The 17,717-nt window shown below is 37.9% G+C and overlaps 1 long non-coding RNA gene across 2 annotated transcripts in view; it reads left to right on the forward strand.

Annotated features, from left to right (window-relative positions):
* Positions 1 to 17,717, forward strand: part of LOC146405643 (uncharacterized) — a 96,464-nt gene that overhangs the window by 45,351 nt on the left and 33,396 nt on the right. The gene's annotated exons all lie outside the window — the stretch shown is intronic.

Raw genomic sequence — 17,717 nt, forward strand, 5'->3', positions numbered from 1 at the left:
AAGGCTCTAAGTACACATGATCATGGATGTTACCTCTGAGTTGAGGACACAAATATTACTGAATTAATCCCATCATAAATGCATAATTGCGGATGTAGATAAGTGAAGGAAGGGATCATAATCCTTTAGAGTTTATCATAAACAAACATGATCTAGACCAGGGCGTTGTGGAGAGTTTCCCTGAGAAAGTGATACTTTTACAAAGATCAGAATGGCTTATATGGTCAAGACTGTGTGTGGGCCTACAGAGCAAGACTGAAGGTACTGGGGCCCTGAGGCAGGTGGCAAGGTGGCTGCTCTAACCAGAGTATGCAAGGTTAGGGGCAGCCCCACTCTTAGCCCAGGCAGGGGAAGTCAGAGGCAGGCAGATGGCCAAATCATGCAGGTCCTTATAGATCACATGAAATTCCTGGGAGGCTTTGCCTCCCTCTGGTTCTAGATAACAATCCCACACAAAACAAGAAAGTAAAACAGAGGGCAGCATACATATGGGACCATGTTTTTTTTTTTTTTTTTTTTTTTTTTTTTTTTTTTGTGGAACAGGACTATGCTTTCTTGTGAGACAGGATGCTCATGATGGGAAAGTAATGGACCCAGGATCTCTGGAGTGTTTCCTGGACTACTTGCCCTACTTACATCTTGATGTTTTCTGGAAAGTATTAAGGTCCATTGATGTGCATAGGAATAATGAGGTTGACTTCCACTCATTGGTAGGCCTGGAATTGTTACTGAATTTCCTTAGGCCTCACCTCTGTAAACTGCAGTGTGTGCAATACCTTGTATTTGGGGTCTTTGAGTGACTAGGAGGTCTCTCAATTAGCACAACAAAGTCAGCAAACAGTCTCCTCACTCTGTAGGCTTCACAGACCTACACTTCAGTGAACTGTGCCATGTTAGAATGTAGCATCATTTTACAAATAAGGACGCATTAACCCAACACAAAAAGACAGGTTAACTTGGCCAGGATAGTGAACAAAAGAACCACCACCAGTTCCCATGGTTTTTGATCTCCAAGCTACCTGATATGTATTTTGACACACATATTTCTAAAACAGATCAACAACACTCACTGTTTAAATAGCTTAATTTGATAACATGGGCCAATGCATTTGTATTTGATAGGAAGTGAATCTAGGCATTCAAGAAATACACAGTTGAATTTTTCCTAGATACTACAAGTGTATTTTCAGTAAACTAATTTAAAAATCAGTAACAGAAGGTCCATGCTAATTTTTAAGATTTTTTTCATCATTTTACATTTGACTAATCTTTGTAACATCAAATTTATGGGCATGAGTTCATCCTGTGAGGAGAACTTTCACAAATTTATGAACTGAGAAGGACCATAAGGCATTCAGAAAATAAGTTAATATTCTAACGTGCATTAATTAATACTTTTGACTACCCTGACCAGTTAAGATCCTCAGAGACATATACCCCATTTCAAATCCAATTAAAATGATATCCATTACTAAATTAACCCATGTACATTCAAATCTTGAAATAAAATGACATAGTCTCAAGACACCAATTAATTAATCAAACATGCAAAAATATGTCAAGAAAATTATTAATCCATCTATTCTGATGTTTTATCTCAAAGGTTTTCAAGCTCCTTACATATCAGGAGTATTACATACCACATCATTTCTTCTTCACTTCGTTTAAAAGAAAACCCTGGAAAAAAACATTTCACCATATGCTTGTTTTAGATGCAGTGAAAAAATGTTCTTTTCAAAGCATATGGTGATATAATTAGGTGTCTCTGAATACAGCAAAGTTGGAAAGAGAACTGTATGAACTAAATTGAAACAATGTGCTGCTCTGGTGTTTCCCCCGACCCACAACATCACTGTAGCTTCTCTTGGTTATCACTGTTTTAATAAAGAAATACAAAATGCTGTCTTAAGCACTTGAAGATGAAAAAGATCTGCTGTCACCTACATGGCTAGGGTGAATAGAATCCCAGCCTGCCCCTCACGCCCTGCCCTTTCCCTGTGTAAACCTTTGTGACTCATGTTCCCAGGCTTTTGCACTGAAGTCTTCTGGCATCACTCCTCTGTCTTTGACATCAGTGTAAAATTCTGCAGCTGAGAGCCTGTGTTTCTCCTTGGCTTAGCTACCTTTCGTCATCCACCTCAGGGAATTATCTTCTACTAATGGTGAGAGGCCTTGTGTTTCTTTTACTTCAGTGAAAGGGTTGTGTTTAAAATATGTCTTCCTGTTTTGCTGTTTCAATCTCTGAGGAAAAGAAAAAAATTTAAAAGTGGATCCTGTATGATATAATGATAAGGACATTTGCTGTTTGTTAGGAGAAATATAAAAGTTCAAGATTCATGTTTTGAAATCTGGGAAACAAAACATCATGGCTTTAGATGGATTTGGGCATGATCTTGTATATTGTTTTCTTTTATTTTTGTCCAACTCATTAGAATGCATAATCCTTACCAGTGAATTAAATGTAGTAGAGGATTTGTCACATTTTAAACAAGCTCATGAGTATGTTTGAATAATGAACCTTTCATTTTAGGACATCAGTGCCTAATATTCCACTGATAACCAGAGTCTTTTTTTTTTTAATTTTTTTTTCTTTAAAGTGTCTTACTGGAATGAATAATATGTGTTTATCTTAGGCATATGTTGTTTTCAGCCAAATTTACGGCTAACTGATACGGTAAGTTTCACTAATTTTAAGTCCTATTTTTATATCATTTATAGTGAGTATTCTTGGTTTTGGTTAGCAAGTGAAACTGTCAGCAAACAAATGTGGATTGTACCACAATCTATTTAAAAGATGCTACCGACCGTGGTGACTCATGATCACTCGATTGATTATTCGCTTTGCTTCTTTTGTGACATTTTCTCTTGGTGGATACTGAAGAAATGAATCATTTTCTCTAGCTTTCCCAGCTCACTTACTTTCTAATCAACTTGTTTTTGTTTTCACCTTGTGTCAGGGGATCAGTACCCCCTCGAGGTGAAATGCAGTCAAGAGCCAAATCCTGTTCCCTAGTGTGGAGGTGGGCAACCTTGTGCACATATGAGAATCACTTGGAGGCTTATTGAAGACAGATTTCTGGGCCTCATCTCCAGAGGTTTTGATTCAGTACATCAGCAATGGCTGCGGCATTTGTATAGCAAGTGAGTTCCCAGGGGAAGATGAAATCCTGGCCTGAGAACCACAATTTGAGAACCACTCCTCTAGGGCAGGTCCGAGTGCCTGTCCTCTGGTTAGTCGTCTCTGTGCCCCAGGAGAGATGGCGACATGTCCTACTGCTTATTGAGGTGGGCTGCACTCAGCTCCCAAGCACCCCAGTTCTTTTTTTTTTTTTTTTTTTTAGAGAGATTGGCCATTTCACTTAGATTTTTCTCTTTTAGACTCTACTGCAATCTCTGTTGCTAAAAGTCTTTATTTCTCCCCACTCAGCCTGGTTGTTAAAAAAGGAACTTTTTTTTTTTTTTTTTTTTTTTTTTTTCCTGTGCCTAAAGACAAGCACCCAGGTCCTCTTCACTTTGTGGAATTTCTACAAGTCATTCTGGAAAAAATAATTTAATAAAATAAGTACACTTAAGAATTCCCCAAAGTACAAATTTTCCTAGCTGTCATTCTGGTTCATAGGCCCCAGCTCCTTTCAAATGGTAGCTGGAAGCCTTGGGGTAGGGCTGGAGTTTCTCTTGGCTTCTGTTCCCAAGGAAGGAGCTCGGCAAAGGTAAAATTCCCTCTGATCTGCCGTGTGGTCTCTTTCCTTCCTGGGACCTTATCAAGGAAGAACAATGGTACCTTTTTGAGTCAAGTGAAGGTATCTATCTGAGGACATCTATGTCTCTGCCTTACTTGAAAATAATTTTCCGGTTGTATTTTCTCTCTGGAGGGTAATCAGCCATTTTGGTCTTTGACAGGGTACAAGAAGTGGTAAGTATGACTTTAGAGCCAGGCAGATTCAGATTGAATCTTGATTTTGTATCCTATTAATTGTGTATTCTTGCATATATCATGTAAACAGGGTGAACCTCAGTTCCCTCACCTGTAAAGTGGGAAGATAATACTTATCTCATGTAAATATTTACATGAGACAACATAGGACACTTAGCCTAAAGCCTTAGAAATATGTGTTTTTGATGGTTGGAAGCTATTGTTACTAGTAGTAATAATATTATTAATGAAAATTCAAAGTTCCCAAAATTTTAGGGATACTAAATGGATTTTTCTAAATGAACTCCAGGTAAAATGACAGAATCTCAGATTTGGGTTTTTTTTTTTTTTTGTCTTTTTGCTATTTCTTGGGCCGCTCCCGCGGCATATGGAGATTCCCAGGCTAGGGGTCCAGTCGGAGCTGTAGCCATCGGCCTACACCAGAGCCACAGCAACGCTGGATCTGAGCCGTGTCTGCAACCTACACCACAGCTCATGGCAACGCCGGATCCTTAACCCACTGAGCAAGGGCAGGGACCGAACCCGCAACCTCATGGTTCCTAGTCGGATTCGTTAACCACTGCGCCACGACGGGAACTCCAGAATCTCAGATTTGGATGAGACCTCAGAGCCTCAGAGGAACTTTCTCTCTACCGTTACTTCATCTATCATTTATTGAGCACTTACTGTGTGCCAGCCACTGTTCACACTCTAATATATAATCTTTGATATAGCTCTATTGATCTTCTGAATAAACACCTATAGGGGCAGACTACTCACTACTAAAGACCAGTCCTTATTCTATTTTCAGATTATTTTAAGGGTTAAAAATTTGTTCTATAATTTTGTAAAATCTGTATCTCTATTAACTTTCACCCACTGAGCTATTATATATTAATCTAAAAGCCACACAAAACTCGTGCTGTCAGTATGTGGCAGTAATTAGGTGGTAACTTCCTTTAAGAATTTTGAAATAAAACTTATTCTTTGTTAAATTTAAAGAACAGCACGAAAGAGGACATACAGATACATATATAGCCACCTTAAAAATATGAGTGATACCACCCCTACAAAAAATGGACTCTCTCCAAGGGGTTACAAACTCAGAAGCTCCAGAGACCCAGATAGTTAAAAATAAACAAAAAATAGTTCAATACCTATGAAATGGGTAAATTTTTTAGCACCGTAAGTTGGGGATATTATTTTGCTGAGATTTGGGTGCAAGCAATATTGATTCCAGGAACATACTTTCCTTGGGTAAATTAGATTATATTGTCTGTGGAGGAAAATTAAGACTTGATATTGTTGTGGGTTGAATCAGCCATCTATAAACATGTTCATATACTTATCCCTGGTATCCGTGAATATGACCTTATTTGGAAGTAGAGTGTTCATAGATGCAATCGAGTTAGGATGAGGTTATTCTGGTTTAGGGTGGTGTCCTTTTGAGAAGAGGGAAAGTAGGACTCAGACACAGGCAAAAGTCATGTGACTATGGGAAGCATAAATTGGAGTGATTCATCTACAAACCAAGGAATGCCAGTAGTCCATACAGAATTTTATGTAATTTACTACAAAATGTACCCCTTTCTCAGAGCATGTGACTTCTATCTGGTTGGATAAATATCACAATAAATATTCAAATATGTGAAATGCACATGAATGTTGATGGTCAGATTATATGTGATCATTGTACACTGTATAATCCATACAATCTGTGTAACTGTCCATGGTGTCCTTACCCGGCAAATTTGGATTTGTAAGAATATTCGGAAAGTGTGTATCAATCAGAAGGGTTGGTCAGCTTACCCAGGAAGCAGAAGAGAGTCACTGGGGAAATGTTAACCTTGTTCATCCAGTCATTGTTCTGGGGAGTTGGATTTGCAGGTCTGTTCCTACTGTGTAGTGATAACGCACACTCAGTTACTCTAGTGCTGTTCAGCATCCGAATCATAGTCACTCACTCCTTTGTGTTGATTGTATGCTCATGTGCTAATTGTAACTTGACCTCCATGACTTGAGCTGGGCTGGCAGATTGAGTGGTTGGTTCCCTATGACTGTTCTCTCACTAAATGCCTTTTAAGTCTTGATGTTGTTGCTCTCTTGCTAATGGATGGAACCAGTCTCTTTGTTCTGACATATCTGATTTCATGGTTGTTGGCAACATTCATTTCCTTGCTGACTGTTGGACAGAGATTGCCCTCACTTCCTTGTTACGTGGCCCTCTCTACATAGTAACTCACAACATGGAAGCTTTCTTCTTTGAGAAGCAAGGGAGAGTTTTCTAGCATGATGGACGTTATCATCTTTAATGTAATGTAATATGTGTAATGTAATGTGATGTAATGTCATGACAAGTATGTAATCGTATGCATCTATTATCTTTACCATATTATATTGCTTACAAACAAGTCACAGGTCCAGCTAACCCTCAAGCAGATGGGATTATACAAGGGCATGAATAACCAGTAAAAAGGGACCATAAGGCCATCTTGGAGTCCATGTACTGGGTACATATCTGCTCAGCCAGAGTCTGTATTTCCTAGCCTTCCGTGTATCTAGGGGTCGTTCTAAGTTTTGGCCAATGGGAAAGTAGCAGAATTAATAGGTGGGAGTTTTGGAATCTGTTTTAATAAGTAGGTTTCTTGCCATTTGTTCTGTTCTTTCCCCTTTTCTGTAAATGACAATGTGAATTTGGTGCTAGTGAGTGGTGTTGACCCTGCAGATGAAGAAAACCTGATGAGGTGGTAAAGGAAAAGCTTGAAATGACTTTATCCCTGGATAACCTTGTAGAGCTGAGTCACTTTGCCAAACCTTGAAAAGCTTTGGGTCTGATTGAAAGGGTCTCTGAGTACCATTTTAGATCTTTCTAAAATCTTAACAAAGAATTTTAGTCATGCCCTCGGTTTCATTTTTAGACCATGTTTTCCTGATAGTGCACTGGATTTCATCTCTGCCCAGAAGCGACTTTTAATTTTAGAATCATTTGCTGTCTAGAGAGGCTTTGAATAAGAAATAGTTTTATTTTCAAATCCAGCAAGGCTTGGCGCCTCTATATTAACAGTTCATTCTTTAGCTTATCTCTTTCCTTTTGCATTTTTATCACTGGCAGTGAGACAAAGCCAGGTGGTAATTTCAGTATCCTGCCTGAAAAGCTCCTTAGCTAGAGCTTTAAGTTCATTAGGTGCATTTTGCATTTTCCACCTTACCACAGATGACAACATTGCCAAATTTTGCACCTCTTCATGACAAATGTACCCTTTCCTCCTGCTTTCAGTGACATTAATCTTACTTTGCTTGAACCCTAGCTGCAGCCTACTTGAGGCCCTCAGATTCCACTAATGCTTTCATGGAGGCTCTTTGGTTTTTTCCACTAGCAGTCTTCTCTGAGTTCTTCCATCTTTCTGCTCACAACCTGGTCCCACAGACAATGATACATGTCTTAGGATTCTGTTACAACAGCATTCCAGTTCCTGGAGCCAGAATCCTTCTTAATTATCTACTGTTAGGAAACAAAAGCATAATGGCTTAAAACAACAACAGTCTGTTCATTATTACCTTCTGTGCTGGTGGGGTGGACCAGGCTCAGTTAGGCATTTCTCACTTGAGACCAGTCTTATGGTGGCAGTCAGATGGCAGCTGGGACTGGGACTTCAGCTCAGGCTATTTTTGTGGCCACGTTGAAAAGCACAATATGACACAGTAGCTATATCAGAAGAGCTTAAAATTTAAATCCTATACAGAAATCCTCATGGATTAATTACAACGGAAAAGAAAGCAGTGAAGAACTCACTGAAAGTGTATTAGGTATTGCACAAATCCTGATGGAAGGGAAGGAAAACCAGACTTAGAAAATTTGAGCTAAAAGCCAATAGGACCCAGAAATAAACCCAGACACCTATTGTCAATTAATCTTTGACAAAGTAGGCAAGAATATAAAATGGGAAAAAGACTGATAATATGAGAAAAAAGAATGCATACATGTATGTGTAACTGGATCATCATGCTGTACAGTAGACAATTGACAGAACACTGTAAACCAGCATTAATGGGAAAAAATAAAAATCATTATATATATGTATAAAAGCCAATAGGAAGGAATGACAAGGTTTGCACTGGATGAAGGGTATAATCATCTGAGGAGCAAAATCTACATCTGGCCTCTCACCTTGAAATATGGAGGTGATGGGAGGATGTGCCTACTTTAGAGAAGGCTTGATAAGTATTAGTAGTGGCATGATTTCCTTGTATTTATATTTTTATTTTGCTCTCCTTTCGTTGAAATAACCACGCTATAATCTCCCCCTGTTAAAATCTATTCATCCTTAAGCAGGCGGCTCAAATGCCATTATTCCCTAATGCTTTGCTGGGTTTGCCAAGCAGAACTGATTTCTCTCTCTTCGAACTCATAGTGCACTTTTTCTTTCTCTTATAAAACCTATTGCAGGATGTTTAGTATTAAAATATGTGTTAAACTGCCTTATCAATCTTACTAGATGTAAGGTTCTTTTTCTCTTTTGCTTTTTAGAGCTGCACCTAAGGGATGTGGAAGTTCCCAGACTCAGGGTCAAATCGGAGCTGCAGCTGCTGACCTATGCCACAGCCACAGCAATGCTGAATCTGAGTCGTGACTCTGACCTACACCACAGCTCACGGCAACACCGTATCCTTAACCCACTGAGGGAGGCCAGGGATTGAACCTGTCTCCTCATGGATACTAGTCGGGTTCATTACTGTTGAGCCACGACAGGAACTTCTAGATATAGGTTTCTTGAGGGCAAAGGCCTTGGCTTAGTTTTCTTTATGTTCTGGAGTATTTCAAAGTAATAGATACTCAAGAAATATTTGTTGAATGAATGAGGTTGGGTACCAAGTTAGAGATTTTGCAAATAGCTTAGTGATAATCTCTGCAAAAATATTGCCTTTTTATTGACTAGAAAACTTATAAAGATCATTCTCTTCCCTTAATGTATCATTACTTAAAGGCTTCAGAAGATCAGACATGCAGAACCTTTTTTTGAGATTAATGGTTGATATAACCTCAGAATATTAAATAAGATGAAACAGCAAAATCTCTCCAAATAATTAGTTTCCTTGGCTATAATTTTAACCAGTAACTTAAAGTGATTTTTGTTGTCATTATTAGGTAAGTGCTTCTAGTGGATTACAAATAGCTTTGCTGTTAGATCAGATACTTTTTTTTTTTTTGCATCAGTTGCATGTGAATATGCTTGTAATTTTTGGATTGATTAAATTATTATGGTTGCAAACCTCTATTTTTATCTTTATGCTGCTATTTTAATTCTCAGCCAAGACAGAAAAGTGAACATATGCAAAATCAGATTTCTACCAAATAAAAAGTATATGTACAATGGAAGCTAACAGATGAGTGTGGGGGCCAGTCTTCAAGGTAGCCCCCAAAGACCTTCACCTCTGATACTGAATCTCTTTGGCAGTGCTTTCCTATATTATGGCAAATTTGGTTTGTGTGACAACTAGAGAATGGCGTAAGTGATGGTGTGTGACTTCCATTGGTAGGTTGTAAAAGACAGTGCCTTTCCTGTCTTGCTCTCTCGAATCAGTCATTGGGGAATCTAGGTCTCATGTCACGAGGACATTCAAAGAGCTTTCTAGACTTTCTCAATAAAGGGACTGATACCTCTTGCCAAGAGTTAGCACCAGTTTGCCAGTCATGTGAGTGAATGCTTATCTTGGAAGCAGATCCTCCAGCCACCGTCAAATGGTGAGATGACTACAGTGTGGAACCTGAGCTGCAACGTCATAAGAGATCTTGAGCTGTAACTGCTTGGCCAAGCCACATCTTATTTCCTGACCCACTGGAACCTCAAGATAAGAAGTTGTTGTTTTAGGCTAACACTTAGGGAGTAATTTGTTACACAGCATCTAACTAATAAAAAGAGGTATTTGTTCAACATACAGTACGTGAACGTAAGGCAAATACCTGTGAAGAGAATGAGGATGTCATAAAGATTTCTTTAATTAGATAACCATAAAGCTCACAGTGCAGATATTTTTCTAGTAAGTAGTATAGTTGTCAAGAACTAAGTAGAAATGTGTTGGACATAGATTTGGCAAGGAAAGTATTGTTTTTTTCTGTATGATGACTTGAAGATGGGTACCATACTGTACATATGTTCAACTGTGACAGCTAAAGTTATTTCTCCATTAGATTTTTGCAACAGGTTCTACCAATATATATTAAGCATATAGCTCCATTGGTGAGAAACGTCTGTCCATTTACGGATAAAAATTTTTCTGCAAAATATCATCTTATTGTTTTTGAAAGTTCAGCATCATAGCAAATGATGCATGGGTTTTGTGACATTGCTGGATGCCTCTCCATATGGGGAGCTGAGCCTGCACACACGCGGCAATGCATGCATCACCACATATTCACTAATGAAGCAAGGTAAAGAAATAGAAAAGCTTTCATTCCCTCAATATGCAGCTGGTGTGTGATGCCAGATGTAAAATCATTGATGTTCTTGCCAAGTTCTCGGGATCATGTCATGATTTATTTAAATGCAGACAGTCAAAAATACATTGATTTAAAAAAAAGTCAAATTCAAGGAGACTGATTAGAAGGTAAATAGAAATATATCTTTTAAAATAAAATATTGATTCTCTACTAAATATGAAGTTCTTATTTACATCTGTCATTCTTTCTTTGTAGGTTATTGTGATTTTCCTCTGAAGAAAGAGTTAATGACTCTACTTTCTAATCCCTCAACTCCTACAGAATTACTTTATAATGAGGCACATAAATTCACTAGAGCTGTAATTGAAAAAAGAAATCCATGTTATTTGAAACAAATGTTACAGATGCCTATCCAAAATGGATAGTAAATGGCATGTCTTCTTTTAATAGACTCAAGCATTTCCTTTGATACTTTGTAATTTATGATTAGAATTGATTATAATAGAGATCAAGCTAGAGGGTTTCTTTGAGAGGGGTTATCTCCACCATCTGCAGTATCAGGACAGGAAGCACTAAAAAAGTTAGAGATTTCTCCCCACCCCCACGCCCTTAGAGAAAACTTTTATCTGGCAGTGGGAACTACAGGCATTCTGGGTGACTTGTCACCCTCTGGGACTGTTGTGATCTAGAAGTAGTGGAAAATGGAACTGACTTCTATTGAGCTTCAGCCATGTGTCAGGCACTCTGGTATCTCACTCAATTCTCAACCGAATTTTTCAGTAGCACAATTTCTTTTTCTTCTTTAAAAAATAATTATAGTTGATTTATAATGTTCTGTCAATTTCTGCTCTCCTTGTCTCTCTGACACACACATACACACACACATATATATACACACTCTTTTCCTTATACTATCTTCCATCATGTTCTATCACAAGTGATTGGATATATTTCCCTGTGCTATACAGCAGGGCCTCATTGTTTAAATTCTAAATATAATAGTTTGCAAAGTTCTCGTCATTGCTCAGTGGTAATGAACCCATCTAGTATCCATGAGGATATGGTTTGATCCCTGGCCTCCCTCAGTGGGTTAAGGATCCAGCATTACCGTGAGCTGTGGTGTTGGTCACAGACACAGCTCGGATCCCGAGTTGCTGTGGTTGTGGCTGTGGCTTGCAGCTGTAGCTCCGATTTGACTCCTGGCCTGGGAATTCCACATGCTGCAAGTGTGGCCATAAAAAAGCCCCCAAAAAGAGAAAAGGAATAGTTTGCATCAACTAATCCCAAACTCCCAGTCCATTCTGCTCCCCTCCCTCCGCAACCACATATCTGTTCTCCATGTCTGTGAGTCTCTTTCTTTTCTGTAGATAGGTTCTTTTGTGCCATATTTTAGATTCTACATATAAGTGATATCATATGGTATTTGTCCTTCTTTTTCTGATTTACTTCATTTAATATGAGAATCCATAATATCATCCATGTGGCCACAAATGGCATTATTTCATTCTTTTTTATGGCTAAGTAGTATTCCATTTCATATATGCATATATATGTGTGTGTGTGTGTGTGTGTGTGTGTGTGTGTGTGTATCACATAATCTTAATCTATTCATCTGTTGATGGACATTTAGGTTGTTTCCATGTCTTGGCTATTGTGAATAGTGCTGCTATGAACATACGAGTGCATGTATCTTTCTGAATTGTAGTTTTGTCCAGCTGTATGCCTAGGAGTGGGATTGTGGGGTCATATGGCAGTTATATATTTAGTTTCCTGAGGAACCTCCATACTGTTTTCTATAGTGGTTGTACCAATTTACATTCTCACCAACAGTGTAGGAGGGTTCACTTTTCTCCACACCTGCTCCAGCTTTTGATATTTGTAGACTTATTAATGATGGTCATTCTGACTGGTGTGAGGTGGTACCTCATTTCAGTTTTGATTTGCATTTCTTTAACAATTAGTGATATTGAATATTTTTTAATGTGCTTGCTGGCCATCCACATGTCTTCTTTGGAGAAAAGTCTATTTAGGTCTTCTGCCCATTTTTTGATTGGGATGTTTTTTTTTTTTTTTGCTGTTGAGTTGTATGAGCTGTTTGTATATTTTCAGAGATTAGGCCCTTGTTAGTTACATCATTTGCAAAGATTTTCTCCCATTTTATGGTTGTCTTTTTGTTATTTTATGGTTTCCTTTGTTGGCTGCATCGTTTGCAGTTATTTTCTCCCATTCTTTTTCTTCTTACCATAGATCTGTAGTGGACATTTTAAAAAATTTTGGCAAAATCTGCATAACATAAAATTTATAATCTTTTTAAGAGTACAGTTGAGTCGGTTCAGTGATACTAAGTACATTCACATTGTTGTGCAACCCTCACCACCATCCATCTCTGAAACTCCATAGCAGGAATTAAAAAGAAATTATTTTTTTGAAGTATAGTTCATTTACAATGTTGTGTTAATTTCTGCTGTATGGCAAAGTGATTCAATTGCATATATATATAGTCTTTTTCATTTTCTTTCCATTATGTATCCGTTAATCCCCTTAGCAACCACAAGTCTATTCTCTATGTCTGTGAATTTGTTTCTATTTTGTAGATAATTTCATTTGTGCCATATTTTAGATTTCATATGTGTGATATGATGAGGTATTTGTCTTTCTCACTTCACTTGGTATGATAATCTCTAGGCTCATCCATATTACTGCAAATGGCATTATTTCATTCTTTTTTATTGCTGACTAGTATTCCATTATATATGTGTGTGTGTGTGTGTATAAAGAAGATGTATATATCACATCTTTTTTATCCATTCCTCTGTCGATGGACATTTAGGTTGTGTCCATGTCTTAGCTTGTGTACATAGTAACAGAAGGCATTTTTAATTGTGCAGCTCTTCTGGAGTTCCCATCATGGTGCAGTGGAAACGAATCTGACTAGGAGCCATGAGGTTGCAGGTTTGATCCCTGGCCTCACTCAGTGGGTTAAGGATCTGGAATTGCCAAGAGCTTTGGTGTAGCTTGCAGATGTGGCTTGAATCTGGCATTGCTGTGACTCTGGCATAGGCCGGCAGCTACAGCTCTGATTAGAGCCCTAGCCTGGGAACCTCCATATGCTGCAGGTGCGGCCCTAAAAAAGTCAAAAGACAAAAAAATAAATAAATAAATAAAAATTGTGCAACTCTTCTTGTAAATCAAGGAACTCTTAATTTCTTAAAGAAAAAGTTCCCAGAAAAGAGACAATGATAAAAACTATATTAATGTATATGGTTATACATAGATAACCATACAAGCTATCATATATTATTTAGAGGATACACAGACTAATGAGATGAAGGCTGCACTCTCCATTGTAGACTGGAATTTTGTAGTCTGGCCTTGATTCCTTTCGGAAACTTGTTTGACAAGTCTATCATATTTTCCCCAGATCAGGGGCTCTGCTTGTCTTTGAATGTAGTGGAGTGTAGTTGCTGCTCCCTTGGAACTACATTCAAATCATTGTTAGCGTGGCTCTCAAGCCTCAGCTTGTGCGAAGGGAATTGGAAGGGCAGTCCCCAAACTATGCAGATGCATTAACAGCAGCCTTTTGTTTATTTATACAAAGCACTTATGAATAGCTTTAATCTTATTGAGTTCCTACAATGACCCTAAAGAGTAAGTACATTTATCATTTTTATTTTAGAGATGAGGAATCTTAAGCATACACATGTTTATAAAAGCCTATAGTTACATAATGGTAGGATTGGGGTTTAAGCCCAGGTCATCTTATTCTAGAAGCTGTGTGGATTTTTTTTTTTTTTTTTTGGCTGCACCTGTAGCATATGGAAGTTCCTGGGCCAGGAATTAAATCTGAGCCATAGTTGTGGCAATGCTGGATCCTTAACCCACTGCACTGGGCTGGGGATCTAACCTGTACCTCAGCAGCCACTCAGAACACTGCAGAGACAATGCCAGATCCTTAACCTGCTGTACCATAGTGGAAGCTCCTAGAAACTGTATGTTTAACCCTATAGCCCAAAGGTCTTTTGTGAAAATTAGAAGTTAGTAAAGCTTCCCCTTGGAATATTTCAATTAAAAAACTTTTAGCAGGAAAATTTCCCATTAAAAATTGCATAGATTTATAATAACTGTGATGTGGGTGGCACACCTTGGGGTTATGAAACTGTCACAACCATACGTGGCAGCTCTGCTCCCCAACACCCTCTGGTGGCTGAATTGTGTAGGCAGATTTTTAAATCCCATCCCTCAGTACCTCAGAATATAACTCTATTTGAAAATCAGTTTTTTAAAGAGGTAATTAAGATATTTTTGTGTAAGATGTTAGGGAGTGTTGTAATTTAATTCTTTTCCATGTGGCTGTCCAGTTTTCCCAGTACCACTTATTGAACAGGCTGTCTTTTCTCCATTGTATATTCTTGCCTCCTTTGTCATCAGTTAGTTGGCTATAGGTAAGTGGGTCTAATTCTGGGCTTTCTATCCTGTTCCAATGATCTATATTTCTGTCTTTGTGCCAGTACCATATGGTTTTGATGATTATTGCTTTGTAGTGTAGTCTGAAGTTAGGGAGCCTGATTCTTCCAGCTCCATTTTTCTTTTTCAGGATATCTTTGGCTATTCTGGGTCTTTTGTGTTTCCAAACAAACTTTAAAATATTTTGTTCGTGTTCTATGAGAAATGTCCTTGGTAATTTGATAGGGATTGCATTGAATCTGTAGATTGCCTTGGGTAGTATAGTCATTTTGATAATATTAACTCTTCTAATCCAAGAGCATGGTACGTCTTTCCATCTATTTGTGTCATCTTTGATTTCTTTCATCAGTGTCTTATAGTTTTCAGAGTACATACAGGTCTTTCGTATTTTTAGGTAGATTAAAGACCTAAATATAGGACCAGATACTATAAAACTCTTAGAGGAAACATAGGACAAACATTCTCCAACATAAAACAACAGCAACATCTTTTCAGATCCACCTCTTAGAGTAATGACAGTAAAAACAAAAATAAACAAATCAACTTAAAAGTTTCTGCACAGCAAAGGAAACCCTAAACAAAACAAAAAGATAACCCACAGAATGGGAGAAAATATTTGCAAGTGAATTGACTGACAAGGGATTAATCTCCAAAATTTATAAACACTTTCTGCCTCTCAATACCAAAAAAAAAAAAAAAAAACAAAACCAAACAACCCCATCAAAAAATGGGCAGAAGATCTAAACAGACAATTCTCCAAAGAAGACACAGATGGCCAAAAAACACCTGAAAAGATGTTCAACATCACTCATTATTAGAGGAATGCAAATCAAAACCACTATGAGGTACCACCTTACACCAGCCAGAATGGCCATCATCAAAAAGCCTACAAACAATAAGTGCTGGAGAGGGTATGGAGAAAAAGGAACTCTATTACACTGTTGGTGGGATTGTAAATTGGTGTGACCACTGTGAAAAAAAAAACAATATGGAGATTCCTTGGAAAACTAAAAACAGAATGGCCATTTGATCCAGCAATCCCACTCCTGGGCCTCTATCCAGAGAAGGCCATGACTCAAAAAGATATATGTACTCCAGTGTTCATTGCAGCACTCTATACAGTAGCCAAGACATGGAAACAACCTAAGTGGAGTGGACAGAGGAGTGGATAAAGAAGATGTGGTACATAGACACAATGGAATATTGCTCAGCCATTAAAAGGAAAGAAATAACGGCATTTTTAGCAACATGAATGGACCTAGAAATTATCATGCTAAGTGAAGTCAGTCATACAATGAGACACCAACATCAAATTCTCTCACTGACATGTGGAATCTAAAAAAAGGACACAGTAAACTTCTTTGCAGAACAGATACTGACTCACAGACTTTGAAAAACTTATGGTTTTCAAAGGAGACAGTTCAGGGAGGGGGGGGATGCACTGGGGTTGTAGGATGTAAATCCCATAAAATTGGATTGTGATGATCATTGTACAACTATAAATGTAATAAATTCATTGAGTAATAAAAAAAATAAAATAAAGAGGTAAGATAAAGTGAGGCCTTTAGGGTGTGGTCCTAATTCAACATGACTGGTGTCCTCATAAGGAGAAGAGGTGATACCAGGGGTGATGTGCACAGGGGAATGCTATGCTGAGAGGTGGCAGGAGGGTGGCCATCTGCAAGCCAGGAGGGAGCCCTCGGAGGAAACCAATCTTGCTTGCTGTCACCTTGAACTTGGACTTGAGCCTCTAAGGCTGCTAGAAAAAGATATTCTGTTGTTTAAGCTACCAGTCTGTGGTATTTTGTTATGGCAACCCTGGAAACCTAGTATGTACCTCTAACACTTTCAATTTAGTAAGTTAAAGCAGGTGTATGGATGTGCCATTGTGGGCATAGAGAGAGAGAGAGAGAGAGAGAATAGAGGGAAGTGTATGAGAGAAACCTCCATACTGTGGTAAAGAACCCTGAGCATCTTAAAAGTTTGATGTTTCTAGTTCTTCACCTGGTACTGTATTACATCTTTTTTGTAACATCAATTAGAATTATATGTTTATGTGAATAATTATATATATTTATTTAAATAATATTTCCCCACAGTGTTTTATGCTTCCTAAGAAAAGATCTTCCTTGGGTCCTCAGCATCTATGTAGTAAATGCCATATACTAAGTGATCAATAAATATTTGTTGGGTGAAAGAATGCAGGAAGGAAGGAGTAAAGTATGTTTCTGAACTTGTGACTGTTTTCTGTTAAGATTATTACCTGATTAACAGTGATGCATACATCCAAGAAAAATGAAAATATAATAATCATACAGAATAATAATATATTTTTCCAGTTAAAATGACTAAAGTATACCCAGAAGTGAAACATGGCTTCATTAGAGTACTTTTGCTTAAAATATTTATTTTTATTTGGTGACATACAAACCTGAGGTCTGGGCCATTTTCTATCATTAGAAGTCCCATGACTTTTCTTAATGCACCAGGTTCAATATGCCAGCCAAATTCTAGTAATTATGTATTTCCTTTGTAGAATTCCCAAAGAGTGTGGATTTGTAAGATAATTCTTTTCTTTCCCCTGTTGGACATTATGGCCATTTATTGAAACCACCAATGTGTAATGTAGCTGGTGGAAAATATCGACTTGGGCCACAGCCATAGTTATCGTCTTTGGCTCAGCAAACCCATACAAGTTAGTGGAACAATTATTTGATTTATGAGACTTTAAATTCAACAGTAGACTGGCTTGATGGTTAATGAAGAATAAAAAAGAGGGGAAAACTTGAAATTTCTATAGAGCTTCTTTTCTTTAGCTGGTCTTTTCAAAGTTCTGTTTATGTACCAGTGCTAAGAAGTTTACATTTATTATATCATTTATTTTAATTATTACCCAAACTT

This window comes from Sus scrofa, chromosome 2 (genome assembly GCF_054392235.1).
Source record: "Sus scrofa isolate SSC_HxYL_T2T_F1_AM1 chromosome 2, Sscrofa_HxYL_maternal_Yorkshire_Landrace_v2.0, whole genome shotgun sequence".
NCBI classification, from domain to species: domain Eukaryota; kingdom Metazoa; phylum Chordata; class Mammalia; order Artiodactyla; family Suidae; genus Sus; species Sus scrofa.